We start from the raw sequence: 13,179 nt of genomic DNA, 5'->3' as shown, positions 1-13,179 counted from the left end.
CACTACTTATTTTGGACTCATCCAACTCCATAATGGAAGCCTTTGTCATTTTGCATGAGGATGTAGTCATGGCTTACAGCCAAGATGACGTCGACGGCTAAGGCTTAGCCCAAGACAGTTGCCTAATGGGCATTGAGAGAGAGATGAGATGAGATTGGCTACTTGAGATGGATTTTGGGTTTGCCTTGTGCAACGATGTAGTGAGATCATAGTCATTGGAGAAGTAGTTGCCTTGAGTGATGATGATGGATCTAGGTTTGTTTGTGTGTTTGTGGGGGTGGATATGGGTTTGGATGTAGTGGATTTGTAGTTTGGTGGTAGTTTTGGACTGTGGATTGGGTGGTTATGGATTGTGGTTAGCGGTGGTTTTGAATTGTTAGGCTGGTGATACTTTAGGATTGGTGGTGGTGAATCAAATTGCAAATTTGTTGTTTAGCTACCAAGAAATTGCAAAGAAAGTAAAAAAGAAAATCGAGAAAATTAAAATGAAAATATGTTAGGTTACTAGAAATGGTAAGAAAATTAAATAATAATAATAAAGAAAATGATAAATTTGGTAAAAGGATATATATAAATGATGATGTGACTTCTTTCTCCATTTAATAAAAAATGTTGATGTGGCTTCTTTTGCCATCTAATTGCTAACGGGACCCCTAAAATTTTAATACATGAACATTGGACATGCCAACATTGCACACTATTGCTTTGCTCTCCTTTTTTCTTCTCCTCGTGGTAGGAGCTCTCCTTCTCACCACGGGTGAGTCTTTTTTGCTCTTTATCTTCCCTAGCTTTGACTCCAACGAGGTAAAAGAGCCAAGATATCTCTTTTCCTTCCTCTAGAGTTCTTTTCTCCTACACCCGGGCTTAAAAACTAATATCACCCGTGAAACTCAGCACTCACAAAGGGCAGAGGTGCTCTGTTTTCTACATATCAAAATAGAGCCTCTCGCGACTTTCTCCTTGTGGTCGGAGCTCTCCTTCTCACCATGGGGGAGCTTTTTTCTACTCTTTTTTTCCCAGATAAGACTCCATTCCTTCCTTTAGTGTCCCTCCTCCTTCACCCTCACCCCTAAGTGAAGGACTCAGACGTTATAGAGCAGATTCAGAACATCACCTTAACACCTGACGATGATGAAATTATTACTGTTTGAGCAGTCCATAGAGAAAAAACACTAGAGGAGTATTCCCTAAGCCTTATTGGCAAGTTCTTAACCAACTGGCCTATAAACCTCAAAGCTCTTAAACCTCTCCTCCGCTCGGTGTAGAAACTAGGCAATGATCTAAAAGTGGTTGAAGTGGGGGCTGGGCTGCTTCATTTCAAGTTCTCCCTGGAGAGTCAAATGTGATGGGTGTGGGGCAATGGCCCATGGAGTTTCGACAATAAATCTTGATCTTACGAAGATGGGAAAAGGGGCTAACTCTCAAGACGGTAAGCTTCACGCACCTGCCGATGTGGGTCCAGGTCTGGGGACTACCTTTCGACCTCATCAAAGAAGAAGCAAGAAAAGACATCAGCCGAGGCATTGGGAGAGTGGTCGTGGTAGATAGCAAAGCGCTTGCCTCGGAGCAAGCTCGATTCCTACGGGTTAGAGTTGAAATTCCCCTCGACAGATCGATTCGCAGAGGCAGACAAGTAGAAGGCCTAGAAGGGGACCGTGTCAGGGTGGCTTACAAATATGAAAGACTTGTGGGCTTTTGCTTCCAGTATGGCCGACTGGGCCACGAGGCAGCCCGCTGTCTTCACCCATGTGACGATACAGCGACGAGCAAACCGTACAGCGAGTGGCTTAAGGTAGGTACCAAAACAAAAAGGGAGGGGCCACGGAGCAAGGCGAACAGTCCACCACGGTCCGGTCAGGTGTCGCAGCCCTCAGCCTCGAATAGAGCAACCCCGATCATTGTAACTCTACCAGAAACAGAGGAGGACATGGCTAACAATCCTGAGATTCACGGTACAATAAATGCGGACATGCCACGTCTCTTACGAAAATCGTGGACCAAATGACAACTGAGCCAGAAATGTTGAAACCCGGCCCTTCATTGAATGAGCATACACCAACCTAGGCCTGCCACCCACAAGCCAACCTACACCTCTAGAATTCGAGCTCTGAAATTTGGGAGGGGGGGGGAATTTTTTTACTGTACCTATCTCGTACGACTTAGGGTCCGTTTGGATAGAACTTATTGCTGAAAACTGAAAACTGAAAACACTGTAGCAAAATAATTTTAAAATGTGTAAATAGTACCGCGGGGGGGGGGGGAATTTTTTTACTGTACCTATCTCGTACGACTTAGGGTCTGTTTGGATAGAACTTATTGCTGAAAACTGAAAACTGAAAACACTGTAGCAAAATAATTTTAAAATGTGTAAATAGTACCGCGGGACCCATTTTTAATGAAAAAGTGGCTGAAAAGTGAAATTTGTGGGTCCGTGAACAGTGCACGGATGCACTGTTCACGGAAGACTGGTCAACATCTGCGGCTTGGAAAAAAAAAAAAAAGAAGCTTAAAATGCAAAACGCAAAACGCAGCCTTGAATCCAAACACATTCTTAGTGATACATAAAGAGTTTCAAGAAGTTCACGTGCCTATCAAAAAGGAAAGTCACGTGAGAGAAGCAAAGCAACATGCAACCTCACGTAACTATGCATGTGAGGTGGGACCCAATAAAACTAAAATATTACACCAACAGTGGCTATGGGAAAAAAAATAAATTGGACTCAAAGCAAAGAAAAGAAGGACACGTCCATGGACCCACTGGTTCGGGTAGGAAGCAAGAGAGTAGAGAGGGACCAAACTAAGGATCCAACTGATGTTAACATGGCAATACACAAAAGGCATAAGGGTTTGACCGGCAAAACTAACCCAACTTGCGCAACGATGGCGGCTGCTCCCTAGCCCCGCCAGTCACCATGATCATTATAAGTTGGAACTGCCGGAGGCTTGGGAATCACCGAGCAATTCAGGTACTTACCGACCTAGTAAGGAAAAACAAACCCACAATTTTGTTCCTTATGGAAACAAAGTCGACTAATAAATGAGATGAAATCAGTAAAAACAGAACTTGACTTCCTGTCGATGCTTTGTGTACCTAGTGTGAGGCGAAGTGGGGGTCTTGCTCTGCGATGTGGTGGTTAATACCCAAACCTACTCCCTTACCACATTGATGTGAGGCACCTTAAGGCTCAGGTTTCACTCCCTTGGCTGTGCTTGGGTGATTTTAACGAAATTGTGTGCTCTGAGGAAAGAAATAGCCGAACCCCAAAACCACTACAGCCCATGCTAGAGTTTCAAAATACTCTCCTACAATGTGGTCTAGTGGATTTAGGTTTTCAAGGGTACAAGTACACTTGGAGGAATGGTAGACACGGGGAGGCTTTTGTGGAACAACGACTTGATAGAGCTTGTGCTACAGAGGAATGGCGTGAGCTCTACCCTCAGACGAAGGAAATACATGCGACAACTACCTACTTAAACCATGACCCCATTATGCTGAATACTGAACCCATCCAAGTGCACCATCGCCGCAAAAGAAAGATGCATCGTTTTGAAGAGAAGTGGGCAGCCCACCCCGGGTGTAAGGATCAGATACGGTCTTCTTGGATGCAAAACCAACCTGTTGGCAGACCCATGTGCCTCTTTGAAAAAATCAAAAGGTGTCGGATGGACGTGGTAGCATGGAGCAGAAACGCATTCGGGAATACTCGGGATCGAATAAACTCAAAGCAAGGGGAGTTAGAGGAGTTGATGGTAGCAGGATATGGAGATAATCTGGAGAGAATACATGAAGTTAGGAGAGAACTCAATGAGCTACTGCACCATGAAGAGGTTTTTTGGCGGCAGCGCTCTCGGTCCATCTGGCTCCCGGCGGGAGACAAGAACACAAAGTTCTTCCACCAAAGAGCAAGCCAGCGACGTTGAAAGAATACTATTGAGGGGATACACAATATAAATGGGGAGTGGTGCACAAACAGTGAAGGGATAGCAACTACTACAGAGGAATATTATAAAAGTTTGTTTACAGCTTCAAATAATCTTAGTATGGAGGGTGTGATGAATGCAGTTGACAGGGTAGTAACTGGGGGGATGGCAGAGAACTTGGTACGTCCATATACAGAGGAGGAAGTTCGGGTGGCCCTCTTTTAAATGCATCCATCTAAATCACCCGGACCTGACGGTATGTCCCCTTTCTTCTTCCAAAAATATTGGCACGTTGTGGGGCACAACGTCACTGCAGCAATGCTATCTATGCTACACTCAGGGAGATACTTACATAAGATGAACTATACCCATATAGTGTTAACTCCCAAAAAGAATAATCCACAATATATTTCGGAGTATCATCCTATTACTTTGGGTAACGTAGTGTCAAGAATTATTTCTAAGGTTCTTGCGAACCATTTAAAGCCCATACTACCTAGTGTCATCTCCGACCAGCAAAGTGCATTTGTGCCTAATAGACTCATCATCGATAACACTACAGTTGCATTTGAAATGTTGCATAGGATGCGAAATAGAAGAAGAGGGAAGGTTGGGCACATGGCAGTCAAGCTAGATATTAGCAAGGCTTATGATTGGGTGGAATGGGAGTTTCTTGAAAGAATCATGTTGGGATTAGGGCTTCCGGAGCAATGGGTGCATTTGGTAATGTTGATTATACGATCAGCCTCGTACTCGGTTCTAATTGACGGCGAACCACAGGGCTACATTACTCCCTCAAGAGGTATCAAGTAGGGAGACCCGCTGTCCCCGTACCTATTCCTCTTCTGTGCCAAGGGGCTCTCCCCTTTGTTGAAAAAAGCAACCGATGCCCAACATATGAAAGGACTTCTCTCATGCCAGGGGGGTGTAAGCATTTCACATCTTATGTTCGCCGATGATTGTCTGCTGTTTTGTGAAGCTAAAACCGAGGAGTGCCGCCAGTTGCTGAACTTGCTCACTCAATATGAACAAGCATCGGGGCAAGCTATTAACAGGCAGAAAACTACATTGCTGTTCAGCTGTAACACTTGCCGAGAGACCTAGGAAGAGATACGAATCTTATTTAATGCACACGTAATTTCTAATTGTGAGAAATACCTCAGGCTGCCCATGGTAGGAGGCAAATCAAAAGTGAGCACTTTCAAAGAACTCCAGGATAGGGTTACCAAAAAAGTGATGGGGTGGAAAGAACATATCCAAAGCAGGGAGGGAGGTTCTTATCAAAATGATGGCCCAAGCCATCCCTACATACTCCATGAGCATTTTCAAGATACCTAGAGTAGTTTGTGATGGCATGAACTCAATTTTAGCTAAGTATTGGTGGGGTCAGACCCGTAATGAACGAAAAATTCATTGGATAAACTGGGCGAAGCTGTGTACTCCAAAGGATAGAGGAGGAATAGGTTTCCAAGACATTCACACTTTCAACCTTACAATGTTGGCGAAACAGGCATGGCGATTGATCCATGAAACTCACTCTCTATTCTACAGTGTCTACAAAGGAAGATACTTCCCCACATGCTCATTCATGGAGGCTGAGGTGGGGAGCAACCCCTCTTATGTGTGGCATAACCTACTCAGTGCCAGGGAGTTGCTAAGAGAGGGATCGATATGAAGTATTGGGGACAGGCGAATGGTTGGCAGTAAAAGCCATAAATGGTTGCCTCACGCCCCCAAAGTTCCAAGAAGGTGTGGACTTGTGTCTAAAAGTGAATGAGTTTATAAACCCACACACCAATCAATGGGATAGGGTAAAGATTAACTCATGGTTCCTGTCACAGTCAAAGGAAGAGGTGCTAAAGATTTATTTGGGGAATGTGGAGGCTCGGGATAAGATGGTATGGAATGAAAACAAGTCCAACACGTTCTCAATTCGAACGGCTTACCATGTAGCCCTTCGATTGAAGCAAGGGTTGGGTGGTGAGCACTCTAAAGCACGAGATGACAAACGGGTTTGGAACAGGCTATGGAAGCTACCCATCCCGCCAAAAGTCAGAAATTTGGTGTGGCGGGCTACATCGGACATCCTACCCACCCATGTTTGCCTACCTCGTAGGAAGGTCCCCATTGACCCAACGTGCGTGATATGTGGGGCACAGGATGAGACCGCCATCCATATATTATGGCAATGCCCGCTTGCACGCAATGTTTGGTCACTTGTCAGGGGGAAGCTGCAGAAATGTGATACCTCGGCCCAGTCGTTCCTTAGCCTAACCCGTTCGTTGATGGAGAAGTTGCCCAAAATAGACCTTGAGACGTGGGCCATGGTGGCTTGGTCCATCTGGAATGCTCGGAACCAAGTGCACTTTGAAGCAATCCAAACTCCTCCCCATGCAATCCTCAAGGGTGCAATCTCGCTTCTGAATGACTACCAACGGCTAGCATGTAGCCTGCATGGTCTCTGAGCACTGTGCTGTTTCATGTGGACACGTAAAATAGCACAGAAATCTTTGTATACTTTTCTTTTGTTTATGTGGACACTGTGCTGATGGTCCTATTTTTTAATCTTGTTGTTGTAAGGTCATTGTGCCGGTGTCCTATTTTTTTAATTCTTGTTGTTGCAAGGTCAGTTGGGTGCATGGTCAGAGAGACCCATCCTGATAGCTTTATTTCCTTGATTTCATTTTATTAATATACCTCTACATTTTTCTATCAAAAAAAAAAAAAAAAAAAAACATTGCACACTGTTAGACACATAAACATTTTCTGTTAGTATTTTAAGGGTAGGGACCGAATTAATTGTAAGTTGAAAATAATAAGGACCAAATTCACTGCTACCAAACTATAATGACCAAATTGACTGTAACCCTAAAATGTAGGGACTAAAACGGTGTTTCCACCTATATCTTTTTCAATCTTGATAGAATAAACTTTGATTTCGCAGTGACTTATATTTTCATGGTATATGGAAATATGTCTATGCATCTCTTGGATATAAATTTTATATCATTTTGTAATTTTCTATGTGTGAGTAGTGTAATTTTTATAGGGAATCCTTTTGATCACAGAAGGAATTGGATGGTGCATATTTATTTTTTGGTTTTGGATCCATAGGAGCGACTCAAAATTTTGGGACTAATACTTTGTTATTAGAAGGACAAGCACTCCTCATATAAAAAGTCTACAGGATGTTTAAAACTACTCCTAAAATAAATTTAAAGACATATAAGGAAATTTCATTTAGGCATTCTTTTAAAAAAATTAATAAATTTCTTTTACAAACTTTTCTCACTTCCCACTACATTCTTATCACTCCTTCAAAAAAGAAAAGAAAAGAGATTCTATAATTTTTGAGACAACAAGTCTAACATAATAAAAAATTTTGAGACACTATCCAAAACTTAAATCATTACTAAATTTCTCATTTATCTCATATTCTCTGATTTTACGATTTTTTTAAAGAAAAATTTAAAATGACAAACCTCCCAAATTTTTAGCTTGTGGAAAAGTTCAAAGAGGACAAATTATTTTTCCTTAATTTTTGACCAATCCTAAAAAATAACACAAAACAAAGAATGGCAGTAGTTCAAAAAGGGCGAATTACTTTTCCTTAAATTTTGACCAATCCTAAAATATGACAAAAACAAAGAATGACAGTAGTTTATAGGAAATTTAACAGGGAATTTGTACTTATAAGCTAAAAAAATTAAAGTAAAATAGCTAAATTAAAGTCTTCTTTAGACATAGTCAAAATTAGAGTGATCCTTAGTTTAGAAGTCTATTTATGCATATATTAATAAATAGCATGTGGAATAGTATAAAGAGGTTGAACAAATACACATTTTAATATTACCAAGGGGATGAACAAAGCTAGCTGTTTTTGCCATTTGATTCGAGTATTATCTACTCACTCATGGCACCGCCTTGTGGAAGTCTATATAGTATATAGTAAGACTTGTTGATTAGGACAATAGTGAGTACGTAATATGAGTCAGCATTCCCCTTGTTAAGGTATTTTATCATCTCATGGATTGAATGTAAGACCATCTGACTTTATATCAGATAAACTTCGATTAGTGTCACACTGGTGTCACCCGATTGTCTTATCCTTTGTATGCCAGAATGATCTAGTTTGTCCTAGTCCTAGTTGACTGCAAAATCATTAATACGCCATTCCAAAAAAAAATTACTACCAAAACCTTAGAAATTAACGTGAAAATGAATAGTATTGCACTCACATCAACATCATATTAAATAAATTATTATCATTATTATTGTTCTTTGTGTGTGTTTTTTTTTAGAAACATTCATATCGTGTTTAAATGTTAACACGTTGGTTTTCAAGTCCAATATATTAAAATTTATAATATTCCTAAGGTTAGATATTATGTGTCCAACTACCATGATATCGAATCTTAAAAAATATAGTCACTAAGTATCACACATGCTGTAGGGTATACAAAATATAAGCAATCAGGAGTACAATGTCACACATAATATTTTTTCACAATAATTGATAATATTTTTTGTAAGTTTTGATATGAGTTCACTGGTGTGTGTAATATATATATATATATATATATATGTATGAATGCATGTATGTATGTATATAGATCTTATTATCTATCATTAACAATTTTCCAATTCGTTATAAAATTTTTGTATGATAATTGTTATGAGTTTCAGGTGGTTTGACTTGAAGTCTGATTGTCCAAAGGCTTTGTTAACAGCAAAGTCAAGTGTGTAGCCCTAGTTTTCTCTTATAGCTTCTCAAGGATTACAACAAGACTAACTTAAAGAAAGCGGAGGGCCATATTGGCAAAATGGCGCACACCGGTCTATTTTCAGGGAGAGAAAATTTTCATGGACATCCAATTGGGACCCAGGTATAATTATAGGACGAGAAAGGATTCGTGCCTCATGTGTATGCTACATGTTCTATGTGGTTGATTGTGATAGATCTATGTAAAAGTGACTGACGATCTATCACCTTTTTTCTATCATTCACAATCAACCACGTAATACATTTGTAGGAAGAGGTGAGAAAAATGGTTTGATCCCAGAATTATTGTTTACAATGCAATTTCCACTACGTCTGGTTTGTAGCTCTTTGAAGAATGGCTAAATACTTTCATATACTTATTTTACATTCACCATGATACACCATATCTATAATTGATGTGCTGATGTACACATTTTAATATACAAAAAATGTGATGTCCATTTTTAAAACACGCAACTTGGATGTGAAATAATGAGTGTGAGGGAATTGTTACCCTATTTCTATTTTATTCCCCTAAGAACCACCCTATGTCTAACTTTAACATGGATGGCATCTACTAGAACTTTTTTCAATAGATCGGTTTTTGTTCAATAGTCACAGGCAAGCAAGAAGCCAAAGATTCCCCATAAGGGAACCGAAGGGATGGAGTAGACTTGAATGGGAAATATCATTTCACCTAATTCATTTATGCAAACAACAACCAATATAACCTTTTCTTGTCCAATAACAACATTGGAAATGATTTTAGGGAAATGCTAATAAATGCCTTTAGGGCATTAATTAATAATCAATTTAAAGCAAGCTTTTATGGGAAAAATTTTTTAATATTTTGACAAATTTTTTTTTTCATTTCCCATAAAAGTGGTTTAAAATTTTTTTTAAAACGAATTGTTAATCAATACCCTAAGGGTAATCGTTAGCGTAACCCATGATTTAAAATTTTAAAGCAACATGGTTGCAGTGGTGGCTTCCACGTGAGACTTGAGAGTAGTTGGAGCGTCCAAAAGAAATTGAAAATTTTAGGAGTAATGGGCTTTAAAATTAAAATTTTTAAAGGCCATAATGTTGAAGAGGCAAGTATAGATAATAATAGTACTACCTCTGGAAATATTAAAACTATGCAAAAAGTAAAGAAATAAATCTCCGAGTATATTCACAAGAACAACATTATTTGTACAAAATTGTTTCGAACCAAAAAAAAAAAAAAAAAAATCTCTTTTAATCTTGAAAGAAATGTATTTTTCATTTTGCAATGACTTATATTTTCATGTTGTGACAATATGTCTATGCATCACTTGAATATCAGTTTTATATCATTTATTCGCACGAAATTGTTTCCAATTTTGTTTTTCTTAATTTTAAAATAAGTCTTTTTCAATCTCGATAGAATAGATTTTTCATTCAAAATGACTTATATTTTCATGGTATATGGCAATATGTCCACGCATCTCTTGCATATAAATTTTATATCATTTTATTTATTTATTTATGTGTGAGTAGTGTAATTTTTAGGGATTATGTAAGTGTGCGTTTGGGACAAGCTCAAAATTTTATCTTATTTGCAATTTCAATTTATTTTTGCTACTATTTATGGATCCTATTACACTTTTTGTTACTATTCATGGACCCCATTGTACTATTCAACTAACTTTTACTTTTATCTACAACACTGTTAGTAAAAAGTTTTCAATTTTAGCTAAGTCAGTTTGAAGAAATTGGATGGTGCATATTTTTTGGTTTTGGATCCATAGGTGCCAACCCAAAATTTTGGGACTAATACTTTGTTATCAGAAGTACAAGTACTCCTCATATAAAAACTCTACATAATATTTAAAACTACTCCTAAGTTAAGTTTAAAGACATATAAAGAAATTTCATTTAGGCTTTATTTTAAAAAATTAATAAACTTCTTTTACAAAATTTAAACCTAATCTATTCTCACTTCCCACTAAATTATTTTCTCTCCTTCAAATTGAAAAAAAAAAAAAATGAGATTCTCTTATAGTTTCTGCCTCAAAATTAGCCCATAAGTCTTACACCACCAAATTTTTTGAGACACTACTAAAGAGTTAAGTCATTACTAAATTTCTCTTTTATCTTAGATTCTCAAATTTTAAGTTTTTTTAAAAAGCAAAGATTAAAATAACAAACTTCCCAAAATTTTAGCCTGTGGAACAATTCAAAGAGGACAAATTATTTCACTTGAATTTTGACCAATCCAGCTGAAGAGGATAAAGTAGGAGACGGATCTCTCTTCGTGAAGCACGATGGTACGGTATTGGCATGTGGATGGTTGACGGGTCAATGCTACAAGGACACGTAGTGGACGGTTGTAACATTTGGTCTCCATCCGTATTGATTAGGCTTCATGGATTCCTAATCGGAATCAACTTGCATCTCGCGATAAGTCTGATATGGCTTTGCTTGATCTCCACACAAACGTGAATAAAAGGAGTTCTTGCGTTACACGTTTGACCATAATCAAAAGACTCCTATAAGGAAAAGAACTCTATAAGGAATGCAAAATCAAAGAAGTGTTATTCTAAAAGGAAAAGGTTTCCTAGCCAAGGCATGGATGATAACCCTACACCAATATAAATACCCCAAAACCCTCGTAAATTAAGATACACATAATTAAGTCGACTCTGGCACTTTAGGGTTGTGAAAAACTCTAACTTGACCTTCGGAGGGTTTTTGGCCGGCACCACACTGGTGCTCTCTGTTAGGTCTTTTCTTTTCGTTTTGCAGGTGTTGTTTCGATTCAGAAGTGCATGCAGCTTACTGGTGACTTTTTCAGTATCATCAGTTAGCGCTGTCTGTGGGAAGGATTTAGCCTTTGCTCTATTCCTGAGACAAAAAGTTGCATGGTACTTACCCGATCGATGGCAACAACCAACAATCAAGGCGACGAACCACACGCCACAGCTCTAGAGAGGCAAGTCCAAACGCTTGCGGCGGCGATTGAGCGCTTAACCAAGCAGAATCATGATTTAGAAGAGCAACTGTAGCAAAGGAATGCACACCCAAGCACACCAGATGAAGACCAGGAAGGTGCTAGTGTGGAGGGGAGGAACGCGGAAGGGCCTAAGGGTAGCAACACTCCGACTAGACCGGAGCGGCAGGAAACCAACCGGCCATCCATCTCGGACACCTTAACAACTCACATAGCAGCTGAGATGCAGGAGATGAGGGAACGTATGGATGTGATGATGAACTCCCTTAGAGGACGAATCTCCAGCGACCTGGACGACCTAGTCCATAGAACAAATTCACCTTTCACAGCGCTCGTAAGTTCATGCCCCCTTCCCCTAAAATTTCGCATGCCTCAGGTGGAGAATTACGACGGATCCAAGGACCCATTGGATCACTTGGAATCTTTCAAGATCCTAATGCATCTTCAGGGTGTACTGGATGAAATCATGTGTAGGGTTTTTTCCACCACGTTGAAAGGACCTACGAGGGAATGGTACAGTAGGCTGACACCTAATTCCATCGGCACTTTTAAGGAATTAGGTGCACAGTTCGTATCACACTTTATCGAGAGTCACCGGCATAAGAAGTCTACCGCGTGTCTAATGAACATTAGGCAATGAGAAGACGAGACTTTAAGATCAAACATAGCCCGCTTTAATAAGGAAGCCCTCTTGATAGACGAGGCAGATGACAAGATACTTGTAGCAGTGTTCACAAACGGGCTGCGAAAGGGTAAGTTCCTGTTTTCTCTGTACAAGAATGACCCAAAGACTATGTCTGAAGTGTTTTATAGGGCAACGAAGTACATGAACGCAGAGGATGCCTTATTGGCCAGAGAGGAAAAACCTAGAAAAAGGGAAAGACAGGAAGATATACAATCGGATAAGGGATAGAAGATGGCTAGAACAAGAGAGCGACGATAAGATCGACAACCCAAACTGCCCACTGGAAGATTCACGAACTTCACCCCTCTCACAGCCCCAATCGACCAAGTGTTAATGCAGATCGAAGATGAAGGAACTCTGACGTTTCCCGGCAAGCTGAAGGGATACTGCCGTTTGCATGGCGATCATGGCCACGATATAACGGACTGTTACGACTTAAAACAACAAATTAAAGCCCTCATTAGGCAAGGAAGGTTGCAGAGATTTATGAGGAAGAAGAGAACGGATCAACTCCAGGAACAAAATCAACGACGGGAGAACGAACGTCCCAGACCGCCCGTAGGAGACATACAGATGATTGTAGGGGGCACTACTTCTGCAGGGTCGTCCAAAAAGGCCAGAAAGGCCTATTTGCAGATGGTTCAAAGCGTCCAGTCGACAGGTTCCTCACTGAAAGTGACATGACGAGATAACCCCAACATCGGGTTTTCGGAAGAAGATGTGCAACGCCTTCACCACCCACATGACGACGCGCTCGTCGTCAGTATACGGGCAGGGGACTACAACATGCATCGAGTTTTCATGGACAATGGAAGCTCAGCGGATATCCTCGACTAC

The sequence above is a fragment of the Castanea sativa genome, chromosome 11 (genome assembly GCF_040712315.1).
Source record: "Castanea sativa cultivar Marrone di Chiusa Pesio chromosome 11, ASM4071231v1".
Taxonomy (NCBI): Eukaryota; Viridiplantae; Streptophyta; class Magnoliopsida; order Fagales; family Fagaceae; genus Castanea; species Castanea sativa.
The sequence above is the reverse complement of the archived record's forward strand: the minus strand, read 5'-3'. Positions refer to the sequence as shown.